At 31.9% G+C, this 16,431-nt stretch overlaps 1 long non-coding RNA gene across 2 annotated transcripts; it reads right to left on the bottom strand.

The window, feature by feature from the left end:
- Nucleotides 1-4,484: 4,484 nt before the first annotated feature.
- LOC139518046 (uncharacterized) lies at nucleotides 4,485-15,146 on the bottom strand. 2 transcript variants are annotated; one of them, XR_011663274.1, is made up of 5 exons: nucleotides 15,022-15,146; nucleotides 11,104-11,163; nucleotides 10,377-10,521; nucleotides 7,822-7,897; nucleotides 4,485-5,615 (listed from the first exon to the last, which is right to left on the bottom strand). It is a non-coding gene; the product is annotated as an uncharacterized lncRNA (long non-coding RNA). The 2 variants fall into 2 exon arrangements; XR_011663273.1 differs by having other exon boundaries at nucleotides 15,043-15,146.
- Nucleotides 15,147-16,431: the final 1,285 nt, after the last annotated feature.

Here is a 16,431-nt window from a genome sequence, read left to right as displayed (position 1 = left end):
TACACTTTTGAGACAGAGTTGTTCGATGGGTATGAACCCTATATAAAGTTCATACACTAATGAGACAGAGATATTCGATGGGTATGAACCTTATATAACGTTCATACACAAATGAGACAGAATTTTTCGATTGGTATGAACCCTATATAACGTTCATACACTAATGAGACAGAGTTTTTCAATGGGTGTGGACCCTATATAACGTGCATACACTAATGAGACAGAGTTGTTCGATGGGTGTGGACCCTATATAACGTTCATACACTAATGAGACAAAGTTATTCGATGGGTATGAACCCTATATAACGTTCATACACTAATGAGACAGAGTTATTCGATGGGTATGAACCCTATATAACTTTCATACACTGATGAGACAAAGTTATTCGATGGGTATGAACCCTATATAAAGTTCATACACTAACGAGACAGAGTTATTCGATGGGTATAAACCCTATATATCGTTCATACACTAATGAGATAGAGTTTTTCGATGGGTGTTGACCCTATATAACGTACATACACTAATGAGACAGAGTTGTTCGATGGGTGTGGACCCTATATAACGTTCATACACTAATGAAACAGAGTTGTTCGATGGGTATGAACCCTATATAACGTGCATGCACTAATAAGACAGAGTTTTTCGATGGGTATGGACCGTATGCAACGTCGATTCACAATTGAGACAGAGTTATTCGATGGGTCTAAAACTTGTACATCGTTCGTACACCAATGAGACAACGTTATTCGATGGGTATATAGCCTACACAATAGTCACACACCAATGAAACAGAATTATTTGATGGATATATACCTTATACAACGTGCATACACAAATTAAACAAACATTTAATGATCATACATCTATGAGACAAAGTTATTCGATGGGTTTAGACCCTAATCAACGTTGATACCCAATTGAGACAAAATTATTTGATGAGTCTAAAATTGATACAACGTTCATATACCAATGATACAAAGTTATTCGATGGGTGTAAACCCTATACAACGTGCATACACCAAGTTAGTCGATGTGTATAGACCCTATGCAACGTGCATACACTAATGAGACACAGCCAGGTATTCGATGGGTATATACCCTATGTAACGATCATACGCCAATTAGACAAAGGTATATGCCATTTAACGATGATACACCAATGAGACAGTTATTCGATGGGTATAAACACAATACAACTTTGATAACCCGTTGAGACAAAGTTATTCTTAACGTTCATATACCAATGAGACAGAGTTACTCAATGGGTATATACCTATACAACGTTCATACACCAACGAGCCATTATAATCCTGGTATTTTTAATAACTTTTATACAACGTTGATACACAATTGAGACAAAGTTATTCGATGAGTCTAAAACTTATACAAAGTTCATATACCAATGATTATTCAATGGGTATATACCTATACATAGTTCTTACACCAACGAGCCAGACGTAGTTATTTGATGGGGGCAAATCCTTTTAACGTTCATATGCCAATGCAACACTAGTATATATACCCTAAATAACGTGCTTATACAAATATGACAGTTATTCAATGGGTATATACCCTATACAACGGTCATACAACAAAGGAGAGTTGTAACGATTATTCATTGTTGAAGGTCAGATAACCCATAATTTCTTAAATCCATGATCTCTGTTGGAGTTTTCTTATTGTAACGATTGTTTATTGTTGAAGATCAAATTACCCATAATAGCTTAAATCCATGATCACTGTTGGAGAGTTGTCTTATGTAACAATTGTTCATTGTTGTAGGTCAGATTACCCATAATTTCTTAAATCCATGATCTCTGTTAGAGTTTTCTTATTCTAACGATTGTTTATTGTTGAAGGTCAGATTACCAATAGTTGCTTAAATCCATGACCACTGTTGGCTCAAGGTCATATAACACAAACAATAGTTCCACACATCAGATCTGATAGTTAAAACATCTGAGAAACTGAATTACCGGCAAGTATGAAAATTAATCATTGACCAACAAGAGTGCACATACTGAAATGCGTCGCCTTCTTTACTAATCCTTGATACTATCTTGATAGACCTAAATATAAAGCTTTATTACAACTGTCACATAAACTCAACATTAACCAAGAAAATGAAACATTGATTAATGAACCATGAAAATGAGGTCGAGGTCAGATGAACCATGCCAGGCAGACATGTACAGCTAACAATTCTTCATTACAACAAATATAGTTGACTTATTGCTTATAAATAAAGAAAAACAGACCAAAACACAAACACTTAAAACTTAGCAATGGACCGTGAAAATGAGGTCAAGGTCAAATAAAACCTGTGTATCAAAAATATAGATCATAAAATATTTCCATACACCAAATATAGTTGACCTATGCATAAAGTATTAGAAAAATAGACCAAAACTAAAAAACTTAACTTTGACCACAGAACCATGAAAATGAGGTCAAGGTCAGATGACACCTGCCAGTTGGACATGTACACCTTACAGTCCTTCCATACACCGAATATACTAGCCCTATTGCTTATAGTATCTGAGATATGGACTTGACCACCAAAACTTAACCTTGTTCACTGATCCATGAAATGAGGTTGAGGTCAAGTGAAACCGGTGTGACAGGTATGAGGACCTTGCAAGGTACGCACATACCAAATATAGTTGTCCAATTACTTATAAGAGAGAATTTAACATTACAAAAAATCTGAACTTTTTTTTCAGGTAGTCACTGAACCATGAAAATGAGGTCAAGGACATTGGACATGTGACTGACGGAAAGTTCGTAACATGAGGCATCTATATACAAAGTATGAAGCATCCAGGTCTTCTACCTTCTAAAATATAAAGCTTTTAAGAAGTGAGCTAACACCGCCGCCGCCGGATCACTATCCCTATGTCGAGCTTTCTGCAACAAAAGTTGAAGGCTCGACAATAAAACCATTAAAAAGAGGTCAATGACAGGTAAACCATAATGTACACCCTGCAATCGAATAATCATTCCATACATCCATACATCAAATACTGTTGTCTTACTGCTTACAGCGTCCAAGAAAAAAAATGTGGCCAAGTTCATGTAGCTTTCAGACTGACTTGTAATCATTTGATACACCAACTTAATATGATAGACAGACAAACGGTGTGCAAACCTATAGTCCCCTTTTGACTGCCTAACTAAGAGCCTAATAACTTGCATATAATTCTGGGTTCAAAGTAGTTATAACATTTTTTGGTACAAACTTTATTTCATTCAATGTCATTTCAGTCAACATGAGCCACAAACATTACAATTAATAAATCATTCAGTTAATGTTATTATTGCATCTATGCTAATAAGCAAAAAAAGTTTGTGAGGGCTATTCCATTTAATTGTATGTCGGAAGGTAGGTAGGGACTTTCAAAATATCCCTACAACCAAGAACAATTTTTCAGATAATTCTTCATAATGCTAATAGACGCATACTGAATAACGACCCATGACCCAAGTTCAATAATTAAACTTCCCTCCCTGATACATTTTAATGGAATAACCCTCACAAAGAACATACAACCTTAAAAAAACGAAATCATTTTATACGTGTGATATTGTTATGAAGACATACAATTAAAATGTTTTACTAATATATTTCAATTTTTTTTCAACATTTGATGTATTTGTGACATCATCAATGTAGGTGGATTTTGTGAAAACATTATTTTTTTCATAATTTGGCTAAAGAGCTAGGGCCATTTTCCCTAGAGTCCTTTTCATTGGATAAGATAGGTAAATCATGTTTTAAATAACCCGATAGATGCTAATCATAGTACTTGAAAATAGGTCACATCATCTATTTTCATACCTTGAACAGGTATTCCTACAAAAAACAAGGCCAAGACTATTGAATTTTTTATATTGATTTTGTTTAATTGTTAACACCCTTTATGCGCATATGGTACCATACCACATGACTTGTCAAGAAGCCAAATAATATAGAACAAATTCAAATGGGATGCTGTTTTTCTCATTCTGAATATATGTATATCTGTTTTTGTCCTGCTCTTTAAGGTTTTATCGGCTATAAGACAAGATTAGATATATTTTAACTGGACAACATCTTACTTAAATACATTAGTTGGCCATTGAACACCTTGTGTTACAAACTCATGTAATATGGCCTTGTCTGGCATTTTAACAAATGGGCTCTTCGTTGTATTACAGATGCAACAGCTTCTTGATGTTTTACCTACAATCACGATTTGTAGTGTAATTGATTTGTTCTGTGGTGTTGTTTTATTTTTTGATGACTTAGGTACCAGTACAGGAACAGTGGTAAAAGCGTCTACACAGTTGGTAAATTGGCAACAAAATTGCTGTTAACTGCATTTGTCACATATACAAATGTAATACCATGTTTAAAAAAGGTTTCGAATATTGTTTGCGTTATTTTCAAACTTTTTTACAATTAGTCCAGTCAAACTAAGATTGAGCCCCAAACTAAAATGTTTTAGTTCTAATCTATAGCATTATGCCCTTAATATACACAGAAAAAAGTCCCATAAAATCTAACTTGAGGAAAACTCAAAATCAGCATTTCTAATTTCCTATGGAAATTAAAATTTGGAAGGGGGAGATAACTCTGCAAAAATGTCTTTTTTGGTCAGTTTTTGGTTGATTTTCTTGAAATTTATGTAAGGTATGAAACTTTGATGGGTTATAAGTTGGTTTATTGACTAAATCATATAATCTTCTGTTCATGAAATGTACAAAACCAAAGTGTTGTGGGTAGTTTTATTTTTTGTGTGCATTTTTCATTGAAGAAATTGCAAATTAGAAGCTTTGTGACCATTTTGAAAATAATAATGTAAAAATTTGATATTATCTATATCTGTATATTATATTTTTTCAGCATCTTACTTGTCTAAAGAAACTTTAAACCACTAAAATAAGAATACATGCTTAATTATTTTCATTAAATTTGAGATTCTTTTTCTTGACATGTTGAAAAATTTAATAAATGGTCAACTAATGAATTACGAAATCTAGATTATAGCTTGATAAAAGATATGAAAACACCTTTAGAATTATTTGTTATACTCTAAAGACTGCTAAAAAAAACAAGAATCAATACATTCTGATGAATATAAGCGGCAAAGTTATCAATATTATTTTGTGTCAATTTTTATTGATATTTCTGCCATTTTTGCAAGAGTTATATCCCTTTTCAATGCAAATCTCCATAGGAATTTTATATGGTGATTTTTTTAGTCTTCTTCCAGTAAGATTTTATGGGACTTTTTTCTGTGTATATTTGGGGTATAATGCTAAAGATTAAACCTTAAAAATCTTCTGTTGCAATTACTTTCAGGTTAGGGTCAAATTTATGCTAGATTGACTGGACTAAATAAGCCTTTTTTTTAGTTATGTGTATATGCACCCCCTAATGTGGTTAGATATTTGTTATTTTAGCTTCCTCTAATGAATAAATTTTACAAGATATATTTGTTTATATGGCAGAAATAATAATGACAGCCAAAATTTGGTGGTCATATACAAAAGAAATATTAAGTGCATTTCAAATATTAAATTCTTGCATATCTGTATCTTTCCTCTATCAATTTTCTTCTTAAATGACCTGAAAATAAAATCAGTTTCATGGCTATTATAACATTTTTAATAAATAAAATGCAAAACAACCTGTTAGTGCTAAAATTGAGTTTTTCAATTTGAATTATCAATCTATTTTAAGGTCAAGGAACAGTAAATGGGTTATAACACCACTGTCCCAGATTACTTTCATATATTAAAATAAAAACTTTAATATGTATGAGATATCATTACATTCTAGATTATATTACAATTTCAAAATATATGTGATAATTAAAATTTTATGCTTTAACAAAATTAAAAACAAAGGTCAAATGTTAAAAATAGTGTTGTCTCGTACCAGTAGTAATCTAAAAAATCTGTAAAATTTCACAAATATTTTTTGATTGCTGTAGTTAATTTAGTATAATACGAAAAAATATTTTGTTTTATTTTGTGAACAAGAATATTGTCAACGCTTACGTCTAAGAAAACTTTCTTTTAAAAGGGATAACAGATATTATATGCGATGCAACAAAAACACACCAGACCACAAGATATTTTTTACTTTGATTGATATTTAAATTCATGGTTTCCCTATACCTATGAAATCAACAAAGAAACTAAAAAAATATGAGGTTGTCAGGTGTAGGGCCTGTCTTGCATAAGTTAGTGATTCACATAAACACATACCTAATTCTGTCCCAAACATTGAGAAACATTTAATAGTTTCAGGTTTCATAAATTTTGACACCAGAAACTAGATCATTTTTTATATTTAAATTTTCTCTACATCTATACAGGTGTCATATGTGAAGCAGGATCTGCCTACCCTTCTAGATCACCTCCAGTTTGTAATAGGGTCCGTCTTTAGTGTAACATGTTTTATACACTATTGGTTGTCTGTTGGTCTTTTAAAATTTTTCTTTGGTACCTTTCGCTTCTCTTCTATTATAGCTTTTGTTATAATAAGGGGGCTAGCGGGTCTAAATCATTTTTTTTAAAATATAGGATTTCCCTTTTCTTTTCTATAAATAAACTTTATCCTATTCTTAAAAGAAAAATTAAACAAAAATATGGGGTCACCGTTCATTTAAGCTCACAATCTTCATTTGAAAGAAGAACGTATTTCTGTTAAAGTACTTTTTTTCTGTTGAACTAATAGGAGAAAAAAAGGTAAAATCAAAATAAAAAAAGAACTAAATTACAGAAATTGCTTAAATTTTTCAATAGTTTAGTTTCAGTAAAGTTCATTTGAAAACAATAATAAAAAAATATAGGTCACTGGTGCATGAGTTAAAAAAGTTATTGCAATTTTTATGCAAAAAATGGCATTTTTTTCACCAAAGGATGATAATTTGGAGCATTTTCAATGATATAAACATTTTAAAAAGTCTTCTGGGGCCAAAACGAATTGTTTTTTTTGGTTGATTTTTGAACCATATCATAAAGTAACACTAATAGTGTAATAAATAAAATTTGAAATGAAAAAGAATGTTTCAATTTTTGCTGATTTTTTTCTTAAGCCTTCTTAAGGTGGTACCCAACACTTTCACTAAAATTAACTTGGCTCGTTTAATTTTCATAAAATTTTGACAATTTGACAATGTATTTACTTTGACCCTTCAACAAAAACATAAAAATTTCAAAAATTTTGAACCAACCGTTTTGTTAGAAAAATTACACTGGTTATATAGCAGTTTGACAAACACCAATTTTGATCATTGAGAATCTTAATATTCCCTTTACAACACAACGTAATTAAAACGTTTAGCTGACCTTACAGAGTTATCTCCCTGTAGTGTTAGGTACCACCTTAAGGGGAAAATGCAATAAAAAAACAAAAACAAATGGTTAAAATCTATTTTTAAGTTCAATATCTCCTAAATACTTCTGCAATTTCCATAATTTCTCTATCTATAGCATTTTTAAGACAATAAAAAAAACTTGAATTTGCCCTTCTGTACTATTTACAACCATGCATGGCAATTATGATGGTTGGCATGTCAGGTCCTGGGACTAGATACCCTAATGATGGTTGTGGACAAGCTTGGTTATATTTGGCTCAGTAGTTTCAGATAAGTTTTTTGTAAAAGTTAACAGACAATTACGACGGACTTCAAGTGATGAGAAATACTCACTTGACCCTTTGGGTCAGATGAGCTAAAAATGGCACGAATTGATACATCTATCAGCCAACACAAATAGCCAATGAAAACATTTGTATGAATTAAACACGTTACTATAGATATTACCATTTGAAGAAAATCCAAGCAACACTGCCAGTCTTTAATGCATGTTTTGCTTGTCTAAATTACTATAACCATTCACCTAAAAATAACAAAGAAACAATAACATGATAGCAAATTAATTAAAGTTGATAAAGAAAGAGAAAAATAAAAAGTAATAAATGTGTATTTTTTTAATTAATTCAGTCAGTTTCCAATGGGAAAATCTATGCAAGAATGTAAGCCAAAGGGGAGATTTTTTGTTACATATTGTTAATATTTCTTGGTTAAGTGCTCACAAGTTATCTCAAATTAAAATATTTAATATGTGCCTGTACCAAATCTGGAACCAGGAGCCTGAAATTGAGTGGTTGGTTTCCATTAAAATTGTTTTCAATTTATTTGGTCCTAAATCTAGCCATTATTTTTTCTGTTTTGGTCTTTTATACTCATGGTTTAAGGCATTACTTATTGTCCCTTCTACCCAAATCAATTGTGACTAGTTGTCACATTGGTAATCATACCACATCTCCATCTTTTCAAACCTCTTTAGAAGCTCCTGTACATGTATGAAGTCTGCCTCATATGAAAAAAAGAACAAATATGAGTACAAATGTATATGTTGATCATATGTTGTTTTCCAAGCACAGAAATTTAGAAACGATCCAGGTAAAATTATTGATCCTTTAAATAAACCTATTTGAAACGGTTACCAAATCAACACTGTAATTAGGTCTTTAAATTTTGTTTTTATTGGTTTAATATTGATTTGTTATTATTTAATTAAAATCGAACTTAATATTATAGTTATATACATATGCACATTTATGGATCTTACAATCTGTCAATACCTGTATCTTCGCATTGCACAAGTTCATGTTTTTTCTCCGAATTACTTTATGACACCTGTTTACTAAATCCAGTAGATGGTGCATGTGTATTGATTGACAAATCAGTCTTAGATGCATGATTCTTTTTATAAGTTGTTATTGGCTTTGAACTAGCTGTCAGTAACTGTGAATATTTGTTTTTCATTCATTTTTTTGTACATTAATTAGGCTGGGTTTTTTTCTATTTTTATGTTGGGATGTACCAGTACCCATCCATGTTAATTTTCTGTTTTTTGTTAGTTAGATGTATTTCTATTTGTATCCTTAAGCTGAGTTAAAAAAAATTCCACTGATTTTCATAGTTTGTTATTATGTTGTATTGTTACACCACTTTTCCAGGTTAGGGGAAGTGTTAGTGCCTTCAAACTAGTTTAACCCTTCACAATCGTATGTGCCTGTCACAAGTCAGGAACCTGTAGTGGATTTTTGTTGCTGTGACTGTGTTACAAATCATTTTTTACATAAATTAAGCCATTATTTTTCTCGTTTGAATTGTTTTACATTTTTTTTTTAGGCTTTTTATAGCTGACTATGTGGTGTTGGTTTTGTTCTTTGTTGAAGGCTTACAGTGACATATAGTGGTTAATTCTGTGTCATTTAAAGCCCAACAATATTTTGCAAATTTTGCTTAATATCTTTATTTCAAATTATATAAATAATTTCTGTACAGTTGTAAGACATAATAGTGTCCATGTGGACAATTTTTCATACAATTTTGGTATTTAATAATGTCCATTGCCATGAAATATTGTCCCTCAACTGGACAGAATTTTACTGCAAAAGTTATGAAAAAGTGTTCACCTACAGGACAAGTTGTCATAGTAGTCACTATTAAATTGTGTCCTCCAAGGGAAGTAATACAAAGGCCATTAAAAAGTTTTATTACACTTGAATATTAATAAAAATCTGAAGGATTGATTAGAAATTGATTAATATACATATGTAAACAAAAAATTAAGGATGGAAGTAAATAGAGAGAAATTAAAGTTTTAAGAAATACCCAGCTAATGATAAGAACAAAAAGGAAGAAGAGTGTAAAGTATAAAATCAAATGTGAAGAACTATACTATATTTATTATGAGAAGAAGGCAATAGAAAATATAGAATTTTGGTATTAAACACTGTCCATTGCCATGGAATGTTGTCCCCTACGTATACAGCATTTTACAGCAACAGTTATGAAATATGGTCCACCTACAGGAAAATTTTTTGTAGTGATTGTTATTTAATTGTGTCCTTCAAGGAAAATAATACTGAACAGCATGTCACTTTTTTATTTCAATTTAAATCATCACACATGTATATATATATATTAAAAGTATAAATAGGAAGATAAGGAAGATATGAGTGTCAATGAGACAACTCTCTGTCAAGGTAACACTGTATTAAAGTTAAAATATGTCCAGTAATAACAAGGCAATGGACATCATTTAATATTTTGATCATATCAAAAAAATATCCTGATGGATATAATGTCCTGAAAAAAAGTGTCCACCAGTACAGAAGTATAGTATTAAATAATGTTCATGTTCATAGACACTTTTTCATATCCAAGGACATATTTTTATAGGAAATTGTGTCCAGGACACATCTAAATAAGTAAATATTGTCCATGTATTTACTATGAAATCATGTCCTCTGGACATCATTTCATAGGGGACATTATTAAATCCTACACAGTATGTGGTTTACCCTAAAACATCTTCTTATATGTGAACTGTTGGTGTCCTATTGTTATTCTTTGTCAAATTAATCATACAGTGTCATGAAGGTATCATTGCCAGATGGGATAGTATCTTGCTCTTTACTTCATCAAAAACTTTAAGGGCATCTGTACCTAAAAAATAAACATTCATTCATGTATGTGAATAGTTATCTAACTTTCAATAGTTAAGAGGGATTTTTTTCCCAAACCATTACAATATTATCTTTGAAAAAAGCAGTACTAGTACACAATGTACTACTGGAATTTATTCAAGAAATAAATAAGAAACATTCAGAAACAATTTGTCAACATCTTATTGTGTTTATACATATATCTCAACTTGTTCAATTTGCTCCTGTATGTATTGTAACAATATATTTGATTTTAATGAAAAAAAAATTAATCTCTGAATTATTGAAAATTATTACAAAGTTCTTGATATCACAAACAAGTCAAAACATTTACAAAATGTTATCATCGTACAAGAACATCATTCGTAATTAAAGATCAACATGTAGACATCTTATACTTTCAGGTATTTCACATCCAATATTTTATGGCAATATTCTATACAAAGCACTGAACTTGAACAAGGAGGATCTGAATTAAGGTCATTTCCTGAAAATTGGGAAGCAAGCTAGAGTCCAGATGTAGGTTTTGTTTCCTGTTTGATTTTTTTTATGACCTGAACACCTTTCTTTAATTTCCTTTTACCTCTTTCATATGTAACATGGGCATAAGGTCTGCCTCTTTTCCTAAACAAAGGCATTTTATCTAAAAAAAGAAAGAAAAAAAGACATAAATTCATCATGCTTTATAGACAGTCCTCAGTAGGGAAAAAAGCTATTGAAAATAACATGTAGCAATATTTTTTTTGCAATTCTGGGTCTTGATAATTTATGCAAAGCACACCGTGAATTAATTGGCCCACAGTGACACAGTCACATCGAACGTTTATAAAGATAAAACATGGTCCATTGAATTGGAAATGTGCAAATTAAAAGCGGATGCTTATAAAACACTAATAAAATGACAGATTCTAATGAATATATATAATACATACTTGTAATTAATGAACAAGAGGCTCTCAACTGTAATTTTATGCTTAAATCTTCATCAATTATTATTTTTGCTTTTCAAATTAAAAATGCATTTTACCCCTTAGTTTCCTTTTAGCCATAGGGCTGTTTTTTATATGCTAGAAAATAGAATACAAAATTTATACTAGATACTTTAAAGCTCATTCAGCCTAAGTTTGGCGGATTTTAATTCAGCAATTTCAAAGGAGAAGATTTTTTAATATTTAAGAGAACAAATTGTAAATAATAATATTGAGAATTGAATGTAAAAGGCAATTACTCCTTAAGGGTAAATTGAACATTTAGTTCAGAAGACTTATTTGCAGATCTTACTTTGCTTAACATTTTTGCTGTTTACAGTTTAATATCTTTATCTATAATAATATTCAAGATAATAATTGAAAACTGCAAATTTTCCTTAAATGATCAATTCAGGGGCAATAACCTAAAAATCAGTTACCCTGATGATAATTTCAGGGCGGGTAGACCTTTACCTAATGAATTATATTTTAACTCCTTCTCTGATTTGCTCTAAATGCTTTAGTTTTTGAAATAATTAATTATTTAGCCAAAAACTGAATTCTACCCTACATGTATATTCTATTTTTAGCCATGGTGGCCATGTTTTTTTTCTCGGGAAAACAGAAAATAAAACATAAACTTTATTGGAGATACCCTAATTATAATTCACCTCAAGTTAGGTTGAAATTTGTTCAGTAATTTCAAAGGAATATTAAGATTGTTTAAAGTTAGCAAACTTATTCTAAAAGAATTGGTATTAATATTGATTTTGTTATCAGTAAAATAAAAGCAAACTAAATATTATTGTTATATACATATATGCACATTCATGGATCTACAATCTGTTGATACCTTATCTTAGCATTGCACAAGGTCATGTTTTTCTCTGACTGTTTATGACGTCTTTACACTAAATCCATGTGATGTTGGATGTGTAATGATTGATAATTTAGTCTTAGATGCATGATTTTTCTTATTGTTAATGGCTTTGAACTAGCTGTCAGTAACTGTGAGTACTCTCAGATCTGTACTTATGGTCTTTTTGTTGTTGGAATGTTTAAGTGCCCAGCCACTTTCACTCTGTTTTTGTTAGATATATTTCTATTTGTATCCATCTGATGAGTTAAGCCTTTTTCAACTGATTTTTATAGTTCGTTTCAATGTTGTACTATTACACCACTGTCCTATGTTAGGGAGGGTTGGGATCTCGCTAACATGTTTAACCCTGTCACATTATGTATGTATGTGCCTGGCCCAAGTCAGGAGCCTGCAATTCAGTGGTTCTTGTTTGTTGCTGTGTTACATATTTGTTTTTCGTTCATTTACTTGTAAATTAATAAGGCCGTTAGTTTTCTCGTTTGAATTGTTTTACATTTGACATTTCCGGGCCTTTTAAAGCTGACTATGCAGTATGGGGTTTGCTCATTGTTGAAGGCTTTATGGTGACCTATAGTTGTTTATTTCTGTGTCATTTGATCTTTTGTGAAGAGTTGTCACATTGGAAATTACACCACATCTTTAATTTTATATGATGAACAAATTGTGCAAAATTGTCTTTAAAGGGCAATAACTCCTTAAGTGGCCAATTGACAATTTTGGTCTTTTAACTTTGCTAAACATTTTTGCTGTTTACAGTCTTTATCTATAATAATATTCAAGAAAATAACCAAAAACAGCAATTTTTCCAAAATTTACTATATATATATATACATGTAGTGGCAGCAACACAACAATTGGTTGTTCCATTCATCTGCAAATTTCAGGGTTGATAAATCTTGACCTAATGAACAATTAAATTTTGATAAAATATTTGCTCTAAACGCTTCAGTTTTTGAAACATAAGACAAAAACTGCATTTTTACCTATGTTCTACAGTGGTGGATCCCTTTTAAAAGGGGGGGGGGGGGGTTCCAAACCCAGGATAAAAGGGGGGGTTCCAGCTATACAGTCCCCATTCAAATGCATTGATCGGCCCCCCAAAAAAGGGGGGTTCCAACCCACTGAACCCGCCCCCCCCCCCCCTGGATCCGCCAATGTTCTATTTTATTTTTTGCCATGGTGGCCATGTTTTTTTTTACAAAACACAAAATTAAACACTTAGGATCATTTAGAATAAGTTTGCCTGCAACTTGTTCAGTAGTTTCAGAGAAGAAGATTTTTGAAAGCTAACAAACATAATGAACAAACTGTGTAAAATGGCTTTTAGTTTTCTCGTTTGAATTGTTTTATATTGTCTTATCAGGGCCTTTTATAGCTGACTATGCGGTATGGGCTTTGCTCATTGTTGAAGGCCGTACGGTGACCTATAGATATTAATGTTTGTGTCATTTTGGTCTTTTGTGGATAGTTGTCTCATTGGCAATCATACCACATCTTCTTTTTTATATTTAAAGGGATAAATTCACAATTTTGGTCATATTGACTTATTTGTAGATCTTACTTTGCTGAACATTTTTGCTGTGAACAGTTAATCGTTATCTATAATAATATTCAAGTAAATAACCAAAAACTGCAAATGTTCCCTAAAATTACTAATATAGTGGAAGCAACCCCATACCGGTAGCCAGGGGGGGTTCGGACGAACCCCCCCTTGAAATCAAATAAGCACTGTTAAAGTCAACGTCTTGTTCAAATTGTGACTGTTAAAGTCGAGTTCATGAGTCCAACGAACCCCCCCCTTGGAAATTCCTGGCTACGGGCCTGAACCCAACAATCAGTTGACGGGTTTGTCTGAAAATTTCAGGGCTGATAGATGTACAGCTAATAAACATTTTTACGCCATGTCAGATTTGCTCTAAATGCTTTAATTTTCAGATATAATCCCAAAACTACATTTTACCCCTATGTTCTATACATGTATTTAGCTTTGGCAATTTGTTTGGCACCCATGTTTTTTAGGAAAGGTGAGCTTAAAACTGAGAGACTATTTAGTAACTGTCTGTTTTATGGTAACATTTTAAACCCATGACATGTACATTGTACAGTGATTTCCACTGTGAATAGGCTGGGACAATGTGACCTGATTGCCTGCGGACTATATATAACACAGCTTGCAGACTTCCTCTAGTAATGGAGTTCTGGTATTATATACTCAGTTGTGTAGCCTACATTTTGTAAATTACCCTTATTAACAATACAATCTTAAAAGATATCATGAATATACATATGTACCAGTGGTGGATCCAGAGGGAGGGTTCAGGAGGTTGGAACCCCCCCCTTTTTTTTGAAGATCAATGCATTTGAATTGGGGACGTATATTTGTACAATGCTTAAAATTGGTTGATTAATAACCCTTAACTTCCTTCAACAACATGCAAGACAGCTGACAGATCCAATGCCAATAAAACATAATCATGTCTCTCTACAATCTTAAGTTTAAGTCTAAAGAGTACACCATTTGTAAAGTCAGTAACGAGAATCATTACCAATTTCTGAAGGGCAGCGGGCTCTCTGTTATTAGCCTATTGGTCCACAAAAAAATACACAGAACGGAATAAAAAAATTCTTGCACGTTGGCCGTTGCTCTTTTTACCGATTTCACGAAACTATTTACCCACTATGCAGACTAAACAATCTCGATCATCAAGGTGTTATTTTCGACTGAATTCTAATTTATAGTATAATTTACAACTATATTCACTATTTATCTGTTTCTCCCTGCCATTATTGGTCTTCGTGATAATGGCGACAGCTTGCTCATATAAAACCATATAAAAGTTAAAACGGATGCGGTAACGTCTTACAGTTATGCTGGTGAAGTTCGGATTATGATACTTATTATTGCTTCTATAAGACATTTGTTAGACCGTATGGTCCCACGGTCTTAATTTGTTAGTTATATAAGAAGGCTAAAAAACCTAATACATTTCTTATATTATAAGCTAAAAGGTATAGGATTGGGTGGCAATATACGACAGCTCGACGTCTGTGACGTGACATGCCAAATAACAACGTCATTCGATATATGACGTCACGACAAAATGACCGTTACGTTTGGGACCCATTTGAGAAAAGCATAACACTGTTTAAACTTCGGTCTTTTATTTGAAAAAAAACAGCATTGATGAGAAGCATGCATAAATTCAACCATGGAAATATGTCTCTCCGGCACTTTTTATACACCTTATCGCTAATCCCGGCTGACCCGGCCGCTTGAACTTTTGACGCATACAACAATCACTTTTCCATTATGGCGTCAGATATTTTGTTTTATGACGTCAAAATTTTACGGGAACCTGTGTGATATGCAGTAATGGCGGACAAATAGCGATAAGGTATATTGGTATTGTTTTCAAAGACGAAAAATAGTCTTCACGAAATATACTATCTTTTTTTTTGCTGTAAAAGTTATGTGAAGGCCTGAAAGTTTAAAACTCGCAAGACTTTGCAAACCTATATTTTCAATTGAATATGTAGCTAAATGTGTTTGATAATTTGTGATTTTGAAGCCCACACTTAGTATAAAACGATCGTGCTTACAATTTACTAAATTATCTGTCAAATTATTTTTTTTTAACTGAAATATTTCATTTCCAGACTAAATTTCCCCTAGCTGGGACATTTCATTTCATCATATTATTTTCGAAATATCTATGCAATTTTTAAATGGAGACAGCCATGTAAACCGTTACTGAAATAAATCACGTCATAGAACGCTCATGAAAAATTTCGAAGAGTTGTGTGAACATTTCGCGAATTGTGAGTTTGTTACATGGGACAACGCTAAGTAAACGTTTTTCTGATAATATAGTGTCTTCCGGTGCCTATGAATATTATATTTTAAATTTTTTTTCTATCATAATGGGAAAATTCGAGAAGCAATCTTTATTTTCATTTATGATTTGACGTATTTATTTCAGCATATCTAAGAAAATTTTCCTGTCAAATAATTACTTAGCGCTATTTTTCATGGTAGTAGCAATATCTAACGTTGCGTCTCCAT

Source organism: Mytilus edulis, chromosome 3 (genome assembly GCF_963676685.1).
Source record: "Mytilus edulis chromosome 3, xbMytEdul2.2, whole genome shotgun sequence".
In the NCBI taxonomy this organism is placed as follows: Eukaryota; Metazoa; Mollusca; class Bivalvia; order Mytilida; family Mytilidae; genus Mytilus; species Mytilus edulis.
The sequence above is the reverse complement of the archived record's forward strand: the minus strand, read 5'-3'. Positions and strand labels throughout refer to the sequence as shown.